Raw genomic sequence first — 16466 nt, 5'->3', positions numbered from 1 at the left:
ACCCGGCCGAACTTAGCACGCTTTTACTTGTTTTACATATATAGATGGTCTTGATCGTGTTTGTATTCTGATTCGATCTAGCCATGTTCGTCCAAGAGTCTGAGGAAACCATGATAGCAGTCTACCTAAAATTTTACGCACATACTGCTCATTGGCTTAGATCGTTGAAGACCGCAAATGATTCAGATTTGGATATAGCCATATAAACCGATCCATCGATATGACTTCTTTTGCCCCTGGAGGGAGCAATTCGTCCGCAATGACTTCTTCAGTGACCTTTAATATTCGTGCCAAGTATGGTATAAACTCATCTCCCAAATGTACTTCTGGAGACCCTAGAAAACGCAATTCTTATCCAATTTGAAATTTTGCACAATGATTGCTACTGAGACCCCTAATATTCGTGTCAAGTATGGTCTGAATTGGTTCATAACCTGAGCCATAGATCCCATGCAACCTATTACTCAATCTGACTTGCTAAGCATCTGCGTATTTAGATAAATCAAGCAAAAAAAACTAGACAATCCCTATCCATTGTGGAGGGTTTATGAGATTCGGCCTAAATTCGTGTACCAAATTTTAACAAAATCGATGAAATTTGGTACTTGGTGTACACTCATGTCCTCTAACTGCCACGCAAATATCATTCGGCCCAGTAAAACTTTCCACATGTTTTGCTTATAACTGCCATAAATTTGGCATCATATATTGTCAACCTTATTTTTTGATCATATTTCAAACGCTCCTCGTACACTTTGTTAGTTTCGTATTGCTGCTGATGTTGCCGAAGTTTGTTGCTGGCTTGGAATTTTATTTTTTTTGCCAAAACACACTCACCAAATGTACGATCCTCTCTAACCCCCGCCTCCCAGTGGCAACACATGCCATGAGATATACTTGTGGATATACACCAAAGACCCGGCAGTCCCGGTTGGACGACGGTGCAAAGGAAACAAGAAACATTCCATAACGTTTTAAACAAAGCATCCGACACAAAGGTTGCGCATGTGATATTCTTGCTGTTATCGGTTGTTGGTTGCCTGTCGATGTATGCATGCATGTTTATGTGTTGCTCTTGTACGAAAAATGTTTGTTCCAATATCCTTACCTCTGTCTCACTGCCTTCGCCATAACTGTCTAAAGTGGCCTTAGTGGTGGTGCTGGTGCTGGTTGTAGGTAAGTAAAGAACTTTGGATGGTAAGAAGATGGTAAACTTGAAATAAAGGTAAACTTGAACCAAAATTAAAATTTAGAACTTCATTCTGAAAGTGAAGCAAGAACGAACGGATGATTTGAACGAACAAGCAAAGCACACCACTGGCAGCCAGGGATGCCGCCTTTGATTTAGTTTTTGGCCTGCTGAAATTTAGCAAAGGCAATTTTTAATTGATTTACACAGCCTCACTGTCCAGTAGTAGTTATCGATGTTGTGGCAGTGTGTTGTGTTTTATCTTTCGTCTGCTTGATTCTGTGGAATGTCTAAATCAAGAAACTCTGCAACTAAGATGGGGTGCGTCCAGAGAGAGCTGGGTCTGAGACCAATGGGTCTGGCTGGGCAGTTAAACAGGTGACGTAAGTCGTGACAATCGGTACATACACCCAGCACGTTGGCATTAATTCTTGCTCTGTAGGAATTGAGGTGGCTCCATCTGCTGGATTGTAATTAACCAAACCTATTCTAGTTTGCCGGGGGAGGTTAATTTCTTCAGGTGTAATGGGAGTGGGTCTTTCTCCAAGAACCTCATTCACCCGGTAGCTATTCACAGCATCTGCTAGCGTGTCTGCATGAATGTTCTCTAGGCCCGCTTGATCTAGAGCTTCTCTCCTGTAGCTCTGGACCTCACGCTCTAGATCGTGTAGATCTACCTTAAGGCTTCTGGGATGGTCTCTGCGTTAACAGTCCAAAGGGTATTGCTTAAACAGCCTGTAGTTATGTCTTCGCACTGGAAGGATCTTTGCCTCTTGATGGTCCACGGGAGAAGTAAAGAGTCTGCCTGTTGCAATTCGAAGAGCGGCATTCTGATAGATCATTTTTGAATTTCCACTATATGGCACAAAGCTAACGGGACCACACTGGCCCTGCATAACTTATCACAGACCGGCCAATTGATTTGTACGTGGTCAAGAAAGTTTCTTTGTCAGCACCCCAAGTGCTGCCGGCAAGTGACTTGAGGACCTAGTTTCTACTTTTGGATTTATCGTAAATTGCTGTGGCATGTGACACGAATTTGTAAGGGCTGTCAAATGTGATACCAAGTGTTTTGATGGCACTTGATGGTCGAAATTGTCATTCCGTCGACCATCGCTTTTAGCTCTCTACGCACCTCATGCGTGTATGTAGTGAACATTTTGTGGGAGATATCTTCAAACTTATTGCAGCGAAGAAATTTAAAGATATCTGCCACAAAATCCCCTGTAGTCCAGGCCACTAGTTCCAAACCAGTTTATTCACTAGTTCTAAAGTCATCACAACAAGTTCTACAACGGTTTACTTTCCATTATAACAACTGTTGAATTTATCAGGAGCGCGCTCAGACAGTAACCAGTTACACGTAGAACTAGTGCTTAAAGTAATTCCGACAAACTAGTTCCGTATAGATTTCTTTTGACATTTGTCAATGTTTGAAAAAATATGTTTTACGATCATTTTTTAAATCGATCCCTGTTAGCTGTACATGTTACTAGTTCGGTAAATAGTATTTGATGGCCAAATGCATAACTAACTACATTTCTTAGAATTTTGTGTAAAATGAAGAAACAATGAGTGATGAAGTCATCACAACCAGTTCTACAACAGTTTTCTTCCCATTATAACAACTGGTGAAAATGTCATGGGCGCGCCCAGACAGTAACCAGTTACACGTAGAACTAGTGCTTAAAGTAATTCCGACAAAATAGTTCCGCATAGACTTCTTTTGACATTTCCATTCCCTGTTAGCTGTACATGTTACTAGTTCGGTAAATAGTATTTGAGGTTCAAATGCATAACTAACTACGTTTCTTAGAATTTTGAGCAAAATTAAAGAGACAAAATTGCCTCTGAAAGTTAGCTACTCAACTAAATGATGGTGCTAGCTGGTTACATACTGGCTCTACTTTTGCGGGTGTTTGAGCCTTAGAAAACTCTTCTCCACAAAGGAGTGTTGCTCTGTGACAACTGGTTACCTACTGACTACTTTTGTTGGTGTTTGAGCCTTAGAAAACTCTTCTCTACGAAGAAGTGTTGCTCTGTGGTACTCCTTTCGGACTACACAAGGCCGCTAAACATTGAGCTTCACTTATATCGGTCAAGTTACTTCTTATATGACTTGGCTTAGATTTGTAAGAATTTGATTTGTTTTATTTTTCCACATCTATGCCAAGTATGATCCATAACGATTTGAAACCTGAGAGCCAAAATGGACATTTATAATCTGATTTAACCGAAATTTGACATGCAATGTTCTTTTACTACTCTGCTGTAAATAGAAGGTCTCTTTTCATTGGCCAGCTAATCTCTTATGTGATTTGGCATGTGATCTTATGATACGACTTCAAACATCAGTTTCAAATATGACTCGAGTCGGGCCATGAGCTCATATCAAACATTTATAAATAACGGTCTCCCAAATTGACTTCTTCAGAACCCAAAAAGTAGAAAGGCGTTAAGTTCGGCCGGGCCGAACTTTGGATACCCAACACCTCGGGTATATATGAAGACCTCGGGTATATATGAAGAAATCGTACAATAAATGCGCCTTTTATGGCCCCAAAACTTTAAATCGAGAGATCGGTCTATATGGTAGCCATATCCAAATCTGGACCGATCTGAGCCTAATTGAAGAAGAGTGTTGGAGGTCCTAACACAAGTCACTGTCCCAAATTTCAGCAAAATCGGACAATAAACGCGCCTTTTATGGGCCCAAAGCCTTAAGTCTAGAGATCGGTCTATATGGTAGCTATATCCAAATCTGGACCGATCTGGGCCAAATTGACGAAGGACGTCGAAGAGCCCAACACAACTCACTGTCCCAAATTTCGGCGACATCGGAGAATAAATGCGCCTTTAGTTCCTTAAAGTCTTAAACCGAGAGATCGGTCTATATGGTAGCTATATCCAAATCTGGACCGATCTGGGCCAAATTGACGAAGGACGTTGAAAAGCCTAACTCACTGTCCCAAATTTCGGCGAAATCGGACAACAAATGCGCCTTTTATGGCCCCAACACTTTAAATCGAAAGATCGGTCTATATGGCAGCTATATCCAAATCTGGACCGATTTGAGCCAAATTGAAGAAGGACGTCGAAGAGCCCAACACAACTCACTGTCTCAAATTTCGGCGACATCGGAGAATAAATGTGCCTTTTATGGGCCCAAAGCCTTACATCGAGAGATCAGTCTATATGACAGCTATATCCAAATCTGAACCGATCTGGGTCAAATTGACGAAGGAGGTTGAAGGGCCTAACACAACTCACTGTCCCAAATTTGGGTGACATCGGACAATAACTGTGTCTTTTATGGGCCAAAAACCTTAGCGCGACAGATCAGGTTCTATGGCAGCTATATCCAAATCTGAACCGATCTAGGCCTAATTGACGAAGGATGTTGAAGGGCCTTACACAACTCACTGTCCCAAATTTCAGCAAAATCGTATAATAAAAGTGGCTTTTATGGGCCTAAGACCCCAAATCGGCGGATCGGTCTATATGGGGGCTATATCAAGATATAGTCCGATATAGCCCATCTTCGATCTTAACCTGCTTGGGGTCAAGAAAAGAATCTGTGCAAAGTTTCAGCTTAATATCTCTTTTTTCTGACTGATGCTCAACTCTGACTGATGCTATGTTGACACTTGGCCCATTCGTCACCAATAATACAAACCCCACATATTTCACGTCAGCCGTCAACTCTACCCTCTTAGATTTGTTCTTTGCCGATAATTCTTTGAAGATATCATTGTATGATCAGATTTCTGTTCCATGTTTCTCTAAGCATCATCTGATTTATCTCGCCTACGATTTTGATTTGCTGGAGGAAGAGGAGAACATATCTTATCGTGACTATGAATTATGAACATTTAGTTGGTATGGTTTACCAGGTGAACTGGGATGACCTATTTACACTTTTAACTGTCGATCAGCAGACGGCTTTCATGACGGATAACATTTTTCGTCTCTATGATGGAACACTTTCAATACAGATTAAAAGGGCTTCGACCAAAACAAGGCCATGCTTCAGTTCAAGAATCAAGGCGCTTATCGGGGATAGGGACTTGTCCAACAGTAGACGAAAGCGTTTCAAGTCTCCACAGCTGAAAGAAGAGTTCCATGAAGCCAGGAGGAAAGTTAATAGTTTTATTAATGCGGCTAAAATGGAGTATTATTCTTCAAGATATGATTGCACAGTGGGCTCGAAGAGTAAGTGGAAGGTGAAGGTCATGACATCGGAGTGGGTAAACCCAAGTCAAACACTCGATACCATGGGGATCTAGATGAACTCAACAGGACCTTCGTAAGCATACCCGATATATTGGGTTGCCCAAAAAGTAATTGCGGATTTTTCATATAGTCGGCGTTGACAAATTTTTTCACAGCTTGTGACTCTGTAATTGCATTCTTTCTTCTGTCAGTTATCAGCTGTTACTTTTAGCTTGCTTTAGCAAAAAAAAAAGTATATTTGATTACAGTTCATTCTAAGCTTTATTAAAAATTCATTTACTTTCTTTTAAAAAATTCGCAATTACTTTTTGGGCAACTCAATAGAAACGGACACGCAATTTTACAGTGATGATGATGGGCCGGCTTTCCTCTTTTTGATGCCCGTAGTCCTTTTGAGTTTAAATGTGTTGGCCATGAGGAAGTTTATGAGAGTTTTGTCCGCATTAAGTCAAATGCAATTGGCTTGGACGGAGTTGATCCGAGATTTGTACGAATGTTACTTCCATATCTCCTACCTGTACCTGTTTAATTAAATTTTGAACTCCAGTGTATATCCTATTATTTGGAAGCATGCAAAGATTATCCCCATTGCCAAATCCAATTCTCTAAGGTTTTCGAGAAAATTCTTCATGGACAGATGTCGGTATGTATCTTCACCAAGAGTCCCTGTTGTCAGAAAGCGAGTCCGGCTTCCGTTCTGATCATAGTTGCATTACTGCATTGGTTAAAGTGGCTGAATCGATTAGAGATGACATTGATGAGAACAAAATTGGCTTTCTGGTTCTTTTGGATCACTCCATAAATTTCGACAAGGTTGATCACCTGAATTTGTGCATGAAACTTCGGAATTTTCTTCACATCACATCAACGACAACGAGTCCGATTATATTGTATCTGAGCGATATATTATCTAACCCCTTGTTCGTACCCAAGGGTGTTCTCCAAGGCTCGATTATAGGTCCACTTCTTTTTTCATTATATGCGAAGGACTTGCCTCGTCAACTAGCACACGGTCATATTATGATGTATGCTGATGACGTGCAGATTTTTCAAAGCGACTTTGTGGACAAAGTAAACATGAGTAAACTTAACGCGGAACTACTTAGCGTTTAAGACTGGGCGACTGCACGTGGTTTGTTGTTAAATCCAAGTAAGTCTAAATGTTTGATTGCTCACAACAACAAGAATTTCAACAGGCGACAATCGGATATTTACGTTATTGGTCAGAGGGTTGATATTGTATCTATGGGTTGCCCAAAAAGTAATTGCGGATTTTTCATATAGTCGGCGTTGACAAATTTTTTCACAGTTTGTGACTCCGTAATTGCATTCTTTCTTCTGTCAGTTATCAGCTGTTACTTTTAGCTTGCTTTAGAAAAAAAGTGTAAAAAAGTATATTTGATTAAAGTTCATTCTAAGTTTTACTAAAAATGCATTTACTTTCTTTTAAAAAATCCGCAATTACTTTTTGGGCAACCCAATTAGAGCGAAGAATTTAGGCGTGGTTTTTAACAGTTCTTTGAGGTGAACTTATGCAAAGCCTCGTGCTTTATGGATCACACACTCTTTTACATCCATAAATATCCGAATTCTTCTGGCGAAAACATTTCTAGTTCCAGGTTTGATATATGGTTGTGAACTTTTTTCGAATTGTGATTCTTCGAGCCTCCGAACTTTCTTCTCAACCGATATTGATGAATGTTTCCCATGTATTTGTGTTCTATCTTCCTCACCCATTACAAATGTGCTCTTAATCAATGAATATATAATGAAACCATCTGCAGAAATGTGCTCCTGGTAACCCCAATGCCAACACCAATTCAATGCAAACTTCTTTTGTGGCAAGTTTGGAGCATGTTTCGTAAATTTTGAGTGTGCATGCAGCACATGAGAGATGAACTTGAGGAATGTGGTCCTTCTTCTTCTTCTACTACAACTGGAGTCGTCGCTGTGACTGTCTTCGTAGGTTTGCCGCCTATCTGCACAGAACTGCCCAAGAACTGGTTATGAATTGTCTGCCTGCCTGGATGGCTGGTTGGTAGACTGGCTTTGGGTCTTTGGTAACATTTTTGCATTTTCTTCTTTTTTGCATTTGGCTCGTTTGCAACGTTTCGCTTCGTTTGGGCTGCGCTCCAAAAAAAAAAGAACATGAATTTACAATTTTATGATTCATCGCAAACTGAACATTTTATGTCTTACTTGCCATCTCCTCTTCGTGTTGTTCCTTGGGCATGGCCTGCAGAACGTCACCGCTCCTGAAAGGGGTGCTCGTTTCCACTTACCCACCACAATTGGATTGGAATGAATTTTTTATTTGTTCGTTTGTTTTTGTTATCGCTTGGGCTTTTGGCGGCGTTTCTTATTTTTTTTTTTTCGTTCATGTTTCTACCTCCACCTCAATTCTTCACTTTGGGCTTTCGAATTGACTTTTTCTTTTTTTCGGGGGCCTGCATCATCAGATGAAGAAGTTTTTACTTTTATTCGCAATTTCTGTTATGCATTCGGCATACCTTTGCATGCCTAAAGGTCTGTTGGTGGGTCACAGTGTACTGCAACCGTTTCTAACAAGGACTTTATGTGAGAGGCGTTAACAAAGAAAGTGTTTTTCGACGTGTGTAGCGATTGTAATACGTGGTGCTTGGCTTTCAAAAGCCAAGTGCAAGAAACAGTAAAATTTCTCGTACATATTTCAAATGCGATAAAAAATCCACCATTTATGAAGCCCAGAAGTTTATTCGAAAGGTTGCACCATATTCCTCACGGATATTTAAGGGGACTTGTAAAACTCCCTGGACAAAATGTATGCGCCTTTTACAGACCCAAAGCCTTGATTAATTTTGGGGGCCTTACATAACTCCCTGCACATAATTTCAACCAAAGTTGTATATGAGCCTTTTGTAATCCCAAGACCTTGATTTAGGAGGTTGATAAATATGATAGACTTGCTGAACCGGGCCCGCTCTGCTGCAACTTCTTTTGCAATATGTGGAACAAAATTATTCTTTGAATATTTATTTTCACCAATTAAAGAGTTTTTAGTGAAATACCATGCTACGCTTGCGTAACAGTAACATTGGTCTATGAATTCGCTCGGAGGGCTTAGGGTCATTTAAGTTTGGATATTAGATGTACTCCATTCTTAAAAGACTTTATTTGAGTCCGGTATTCTCATGGCGATTTTGGGTGTGGGAAGGCCCCCAGGGTGGTAGTTGGTAGGTTTAGAGGATGGTTTAAAGCCCCAGAAACGTTGTCCGGAAAATGGCTATGAATTTCGTGCTCTACTCCCAAATACTTTTCATTTGAGCCCCATATTGTCATGATCGGTAAATATGTATGACCGATTTAGGGGTGTTTTCGGAGGTGAGGTGCTCCCCCAGACACTTAGCCCTGCAAAAATATAAGCATCATGCTCTACTCTCAAGTACCATTTATTGAAAACCCATATTGCCTTTAGGGGTGAAAGCGATGCGTCTACCAACGCCCCCATATAAAGCCGAAGCTAACATGAGTACCAATTCGAGTTCACATTGTCTGGACGTGTCTTCCCCCTTGGTTAGGAGCGGAGCACTATTCAAATTTTTTCCATTCTATGGGTCACGGCACCCGGTTGAGTACATGTAACTCCACACTGAGCATCGAAATGCCCTTGCTGCGATTTAAGGTGTTATACCACAGCTACCACGTTGCTTCCAACTGGGGCCTCACCAATAATCAGGCCAACTCCAATCAGACCAACTCCACACCGAGCATCGAAATGCCCTTGCTGTGATTTAAGGTGTTATACCACAGCCACCACGTTGCTTCCAACTGGGGCCTCACCAATAATCAGGCTGGAACCGAAGTTCCAAAGGCGCCTGACTCCCGTGGTACCAGATAAAGGACTCTAGTTCTACCACGTAGTTCAACTACTACCAGTTGAACTCCAGACAGTTCCGGGCTGGTCACCTTAGGGGATGGCGCAAACACCATCCCTTAGCAAACACGTCATTCAGAAACAGTCCGAAATTAGGTGACATAACCCGAAATGACTCAGCTCAAGTTTGAGCCAAAACAGGAGTGCCACCGAAACATTCACACACACGGTATACAGTATAATAATATCGACACCGTGTTAAAAATTTCAAAAGATCCGAATTGCACGCACACCCATTCGGCCAGCTCCAAGACTTCATGGTCCAGCCGCCTTCAGCTCATCGAGCTTTTCGATGCAGCCTACTAACTGATCATCCATCCATCATCATATCACTTCACCCGTCCATCACCACATCCACCTTCTCACGAACAGTTCCGTAACTTTATGGTCCAGCTGCCTTCAGCTCACCGACCTTTTCGATGCAGCCTACTAACTGATCATCCATCCATCATCATATCAATTCACCCGTCCATCACCACATCCACCTCCTCACGACCAGCTCAGAAACTTCATGGTCCAGCCGCCTTCAGCTCACCGACCTTTTCGATGCAGCCTACTAACTGGTCATCCATCCGTCGTCCCATCGCTTGACACGTCACCGCCACATCCAACTCCTACCTACTTGCCTTCCTTCCTTCCTACCATCCCCATAATATTCCACATGCACTACGTTTATCAGCTTTTTATACCACGTTGTGTGGTACCCAGGAAATCGATTGCTAAGGAAATCCCAAAGCAACACCTGGCTAGCTTTAATATTCCACTTCAGACCGTGGTGAAGAGCTATTATATACTTTTCACCTAAATGGTCCCTCGTGGAGGGTTTCTGGGGAGCCAGTGGACTATGCTCTGATTCAGGTTTTCGCATTGTACTTCCTCTCCATCGCGGTCTACAACACTAGCGATGCGTACATCTAAGTCTGCCAGACTACATTTTCGTGAAGCCAATGGACTATATTGCCACTCAGTCCCCATTTCAAACCAAAAGCCATAGGGGTTTTCAGCATAATGTTTAATATCTGCAATAGTACTTCAACTTTTCTTTCCTCTCCAAGACCACCTAAATATGTCTAACTGCTTAGCAAAAAACTAGCTGAATTTTCAGCAGCTTCAGCAGCAGAAATTATTACCACTTTACGGATTCGTTTTTATTTCTCCCCTGTTCGTTTAACATCGTTATATGTTCTATCGTTCAATGATGGTCATGCCAAAAGCAAAGCTTCCATACAGGAGTGCTGCTTTGTATGCGGAGAAAGAAAGCAACCGCTTACGCTAGTGCACTGGAAACGCGCTAAATTCAGCACTACAATTAGATGAGTGGAAATAATTTACGCTTTAGAATAGGTATATTCTTCCCTTACATAATTACTAAGAGTAGCGCTGAAATCAGCGCTAGTAACAATAGCGCTTCATGGTAGTGCCTATAGCAATTTCAATTTTGTGAACATTTTTTGCTGGGTGTATCATTTTATCTAAGGGGCATGGGCTCTTTTATTGACCCATCTTGGTGCTCCTTGTAAACTGGCATATCTCTGTTTTCAGAAGGCTGAAGTTGAGACTCCTCGATTGGATCCATTCATATGCCATTCCCAAGACCCTCTCGGTCTACAGAGAACATTTACTTGAACCCTAATTTTAATACCATATTCGTTTTCTGGTCTCCAATGCTCTTCATTTGATACCCTTATTGTGCCCATCGGACCACTTTCGGAAATGGGTGGCGTTTTTGGGGTAAGGTAGAGGTCTGCCTCCCCCCGATTCTTAAAATATATATAGCCTATGTTTCCCTCTAGACAAACGTACCCAATCTATGAAAATTTTACGCAAATCTTTTCAGCCAAGTATCATATAGTCATAGTGGGACTAATGGCGTTTTTGAGGGGTGGCGTAACCCGCCTATGGTTAGGTTAGTGTTAAGGTCGAACCGACCTAATATCCAATAATACTTAAGATGCCCTCTGTATCTCAAATATTGTATCTGCTACACTATGTTGAATATCTTTTTCCAATGAAAATACAAAATGGTTAGCCCTAAGTAATGCGACAAGTCCACTGACTTGCTCAGTTCGACTTCAACTACAAACGAATAAACATCTGAACTCTGAAGTGAATTAGTTGCGTTTTTATTTACTACACAATTCCTCTAAAACAACAACGGTAAGCAGAACAAGGATTGGCACTATTTCCATCAGTTCAAAATATTCCTACATATTTGTGGCTAACTCCCTTGGTTTCTTCTGCCGTTCATTTCTTTTCATGTTACGAAATTGTGGTTAAATTCCGAGCCTCAATTATCCAGGTTGTTCTCCTTATAGACAAGCGGTTACATCACCCAAAGTCCTAACCATTTCCAAAGCTACAGTCCACCACTCCCAGGAAGCATTTCCCGAGCTGCACATTGGTCCTTCGAACCGGATCCCGCAGGCATAAGGAGATCCAAGATTTATTTCCACCAAAGAAGACATCCCCATCAATAGAAAAATCAAACAGGTGCGTTGCATATATAAATTGTGTGTTCAAAGTTCAAAGTAAATGCGCTTGAAATACATTATATAAAACTAAAGAAAAAGTTTAAAAATTCAACAAAACAACAATCGTAAATTTGATTTCACTCAAATTGTAGTTAAGTTGTTTTTAAAGGCCAACGACGAGTTTATACTTCCATAAAACACTTTATACGGAATACATTTTTACCTTTCTGGTTAATTATCCCACTTCTCCTCATTTCGTGGTTATTTTTCTCAGTTTTGTAAAAACGAGTTCACTTGCAGCCTTAGGGCAATTGAAAGAGTTATAGAAAAACGAAAAAGTTGAAAGAAGAGGAGAAATATCCCATTAGTCAACTATTACGATAATTTCCATTCGCATGACTTAATCCACATGGGTTTAATATTCCCCCTCTAAAATATTATAAGAGTATTCTGCCCTTGTTGGTTATAATTCCGCTCACCTTTATTTAATTTCCCAACCAAACTCTCTTATAATATCCCTTTTTTATCAGCAACACTCTATTCTCTTCTCTTGCTAAAACAATTTCTCAGTGTGATCAGATTTAACCCTATCCCCACCATTACCATTTCCCCACTTCACTGTTGGACTGTTACACTCTAGAGAAACAATTCACAACAACTATTTATGCCTTTTAAGCTCCGTGCGTTTTTGTCTACTCTTTCATCTTGTTGTTCTAATCTTGTGTTGGGAAGAAGGGTAAGTCGAGCGTTGTTGTTTCCTTAGCAGTCCGCAGTACAGACATCAAGTTAAAAGGAGAAGAATTTTTTGATTCTTTCCCCGCGTTTCTCCTCGCACTCATCTGTTTAGAAAAAATCCCTCTAACACGAGGTTTTCGCATTCAGTGAAAGAAATAAGCAAAAAAGTACGACGGGTGGTCACCAAGCAGAAGAAGTGAGAATCGAAGAAAGTTTAATAGAATTCTGATGAAGAAACATTTTTGAAAAGACGTGGTTTTGAAAAACCATTATAAGAATTATCAAAAGTTAAATAATATAGAAAGGGAAGAGTTTTTGAAGAACATTATAAGAATTACCAGAGGTGAAACAATATAAGTTTTGAAAAGGAAGAAATTGATTTTTGATGTCACAACCGAGCCATAAGAAACGGGCGGACATACATTGATGGATTAAGGCTGCTCCAGCGGGGACAAGGGTAGCGTTGGGCAAGGAAAAACGCCAACACCTCCATCGGAAGAATCGGCCATAGGCAATCAGGAACCTTGAATAAGCTTGGTAAATGGATATTTAGTCTATAATTTTTTATTCTATGCTGTTCTTATATTACGTTTATGCAAATACCAGAATACCTATTCGTTATATAGATATTTGTTAAGACCAATGTATTGTATAGAAGGGCAAGGCGAAGAGTTATTCCAAGTAATTCAAATTAAAGTGCACTTGTTTGTCGATAGATCAAATTCCTTCCAGCACTTTCAGAGGCAATCGAGGCCATCTACTGCCATAAGAATAAATTTGAATCCAAGTGTAATTTTTTAAGGAAGAAGAGGCACAAAATTTTCTAGGCATATAGTACAGATACGCGGAACTATTATTTGTGCCTGGGGATATTTGATGGTGTCCCTGGTCTAGTACATCTGCTACAAAATCAATTCTTTTAGTTAGATTGCCATTCCTCACTTGATCTGTCCACCCTATGTGCTTATTTGGTTAGCTGTCACAGACTATTCGTTTCCCAACCCAGATTGGATTTTTCTTGTTTCTTGATTTCCTTTTGAGATCTTCAATATGACCGCACTTTCCAGCTTTATTCAAATATCCGACGCTCTCATTGAATTCAATGCGGAGATATGCGGAGAATCCCTAGCGAACTCCTCCGTACACTCACTTGAGGTTCATAAGGAGGAACTTAGAGCGATTTGGAGTCGCGTTAAACCTTGTTATGAAGCCAGTCTTAAGGAATTACTGGACTCTCCGGACGATAACACTAGGCTTGATGTTGAGACATTAAAGTCTAGATATCAGTCCACATATCAGACCTACGTCAACAGCATAGCAAGGATAAGCGAATATATCGAGTCTAAAAGAGCTCCTCCTGCCCCGAGTTCGAGTCATGTTTCCCCTGGGGCATCATACATGCCAAGTGTCCATCTTCCTCCTTGTGACACGGATCCATTCGGTGGAGACTATTTATCTTGGCCAACATTTCGTGATCTATTCACAGCCATCTATATCAATAACCCCCGATTGTCCCCAGTTGAGAAACTTTTTCACTTAAATTCTAAGACACGGGGAGAGGCCAAGGAGGTAGTAAGGAAGGCTCCTCTTACGAATGAGGGTTTTGAAGTTGCTTGGAAGGCACTTCAACATCGATTTGAAAATAAAAGGCTCTTGATAAACAGTCAGCTCAGATCTCTTTTTAATATTCCAAAGAGCAATGATGAATCGGGGTCTTCGATAAAGGACATTCAAAGCACCATTAATGGCGCTATTTCGGCCCTCAGTCTTTATAAAGTTGAGATTTCAAGCTGGGACCCAATTTTCGTTTATTTGTGCTGCACCCGATTATCGGAGACCACGTTGTCCATTTGGGAACAATCGCTTACCAATAAGACTGAGAGTCCAACATGGAAGGAAATGGATGCCTTCCTCACTAATCGCTTCCAGACTCTTGAAACTGTGGGCGATTTCAACCAGCCTTCAGGTTTGAATTCCGGCCATTCTCAGACGTCTGAGAAGTCCAAGGCGGTACCGAAACTACCGAATCTTAGGCGTGTCAATTCCTACCAAAATAGTTTGGCTTCTCCACACTGTAAACTATGCCCGGAACAGGTCCACACAATTCGATTATGTCCTAAATTTTTAAATTTAGGTTACCAGGACAAGGTTTCACACATCAGGAAGTACAATTTATGCCTTAACTGTTTTGGAAAGGGTCATAATGTGAAGGCTTGCAAGAGTGCATTCAATTGTTTAAAGTGCCAGAAAAGGCACAACACATTGCTCCATCGGAATGAGGCCAACCCTCCTCCAACTGGGGATTCGGGGGCTCAGTCTGGATCTTCAAGCACCCAGTCGGTTAGCACGGATGGTGCTGAGGTTTCACAACCGACATCCGTACAGGTTCCTCCCGATACAATTCACTCTTGTACGGCAACTACTTCCAAGATGGTTCTGCTTGGAACTGCCATGGTGGACATTGTTCACCACGGAGAGCATTTTAGGGCACGGGCGCTTTTCGATTCCGGGTCGGAAGCTTCATTTATTTCCGAACATTTGTTCAATCTCCTTAAGTTGCCATGTAGTCCCACTTCTGCACAGATTTCTGGGTTAAATGGGGCAGTATCGGCCAAATCTCAGAAGATATGTTCGTTTGTCATTTCATCTCCCATTGATGATCAGGTTTCCTTGAGAATGACGGCGATAGTTCTTCCCACTTTGACTTCATGCCTGCCCACCTTTACGGCGTCCCGTGACATGTTTCGAAATCTCCCTGACATTTGTTTAGCAGATCCTGAGTTCTATCGAACGAATTATGTAGATCTTTTAATCGGATCGGACTTGCTTCCACTGGTTATGTTGGGGGGCATTCGGACGAATGTGTGTCATTCACTCATGGCCCAGGAGACCATTTTCGGGTGGATCCTAACGGGCCCTGTCCAGCCACAGTCGTTATCATCATTTCGTACTGGCGTTTCCTATTCCGACGAGATGTCATTGGAGAGTCGAATCACCAAATTTTGGGAGATGGAAGATCTTCCTCGACGGAAGTCAATGTCCGACGGCGATAGATTTTGCGAAGAGAATTATAAATTGACCACAAGGCGAGATCCAAACGGTCGGTATATAGTTACTCTTCCCTTTAAAGCTGAATTTCCTACCACAGTTCAGCTGGGTCAGTCCAAGAGTATTGCAACAGCCCAGTTCATACGAAATGAATCCCGTCTCATGAGGACTCCAAGCTTTAAGGAGCAATATGATAGTGTTCTTTTGGAATATCTCCACTTAAATCATATGCGTCCTATTACCTCTTCGAATTTCGAGAAATTTTCCTGTCACTACTATTTGCCACACCACGCTGTGGTTCGACCTCATAGCGTTACGACCAAGGTCCGTGTGGTCTTTAACGCTTCGAACCCAACTTCCAACGGGGTTAGTCTGAACGACGTCCTTTACTGTGGCCCACCTTTACAGAGTGATTTGACTCTCCTCCTTCTCCAATGGCGTTTTTATCGTGTGGTATTCAATAGTGACATCGAGAAAATGTATCGACAGATCCTTGTCGATGAAAAGCATACACCGTTCCAAAGGGTATTGCATCGAAAGTCTCCGCAGGATGATATTCATGAGTACGAGCTTAAGACCGTGACATTCGGCTTAAATTGTGCTCCCTATCTGGCAATCCGCACCCTTCAGCAGTTGGCTGAGGACGTGAAAGCCATTTATCCCATAGCCAGTCGAATTCTTAATTCCCAGATGTACGTCGACGACGTCTTGGGAGGGAGTTACGATGTTGAATCAGCAGTGAGGGCTAAGGCTCAACTGATTAGGGCTCTAGAGTCGGCGGGTTTTATTTTACGCAAATGGACTTCTAATTCCAAGGATTTCATTGAGACCCTTCCGAAAGAGCACCTTCTTGACGGTGAATTTCTTAACTTTGACG

The sequence above is a fragment of the Stomoxys calcitrans genome, chromosome 1, assembly GCF_963082655.1.
Source record: "Stomoxys calcitrans chromosome 1, idStoCalc2.1, whole genome shotgun sequence".
Taxonomy (NCBI): Eukaryota; Metazoa; Arthropoda; class Insecta; order Diptera; family Muscidae; genus Stomoxys; species Stomoxys calcitrans.
This window is presented reverse-complemented; position numbering follows the sequence as displayed.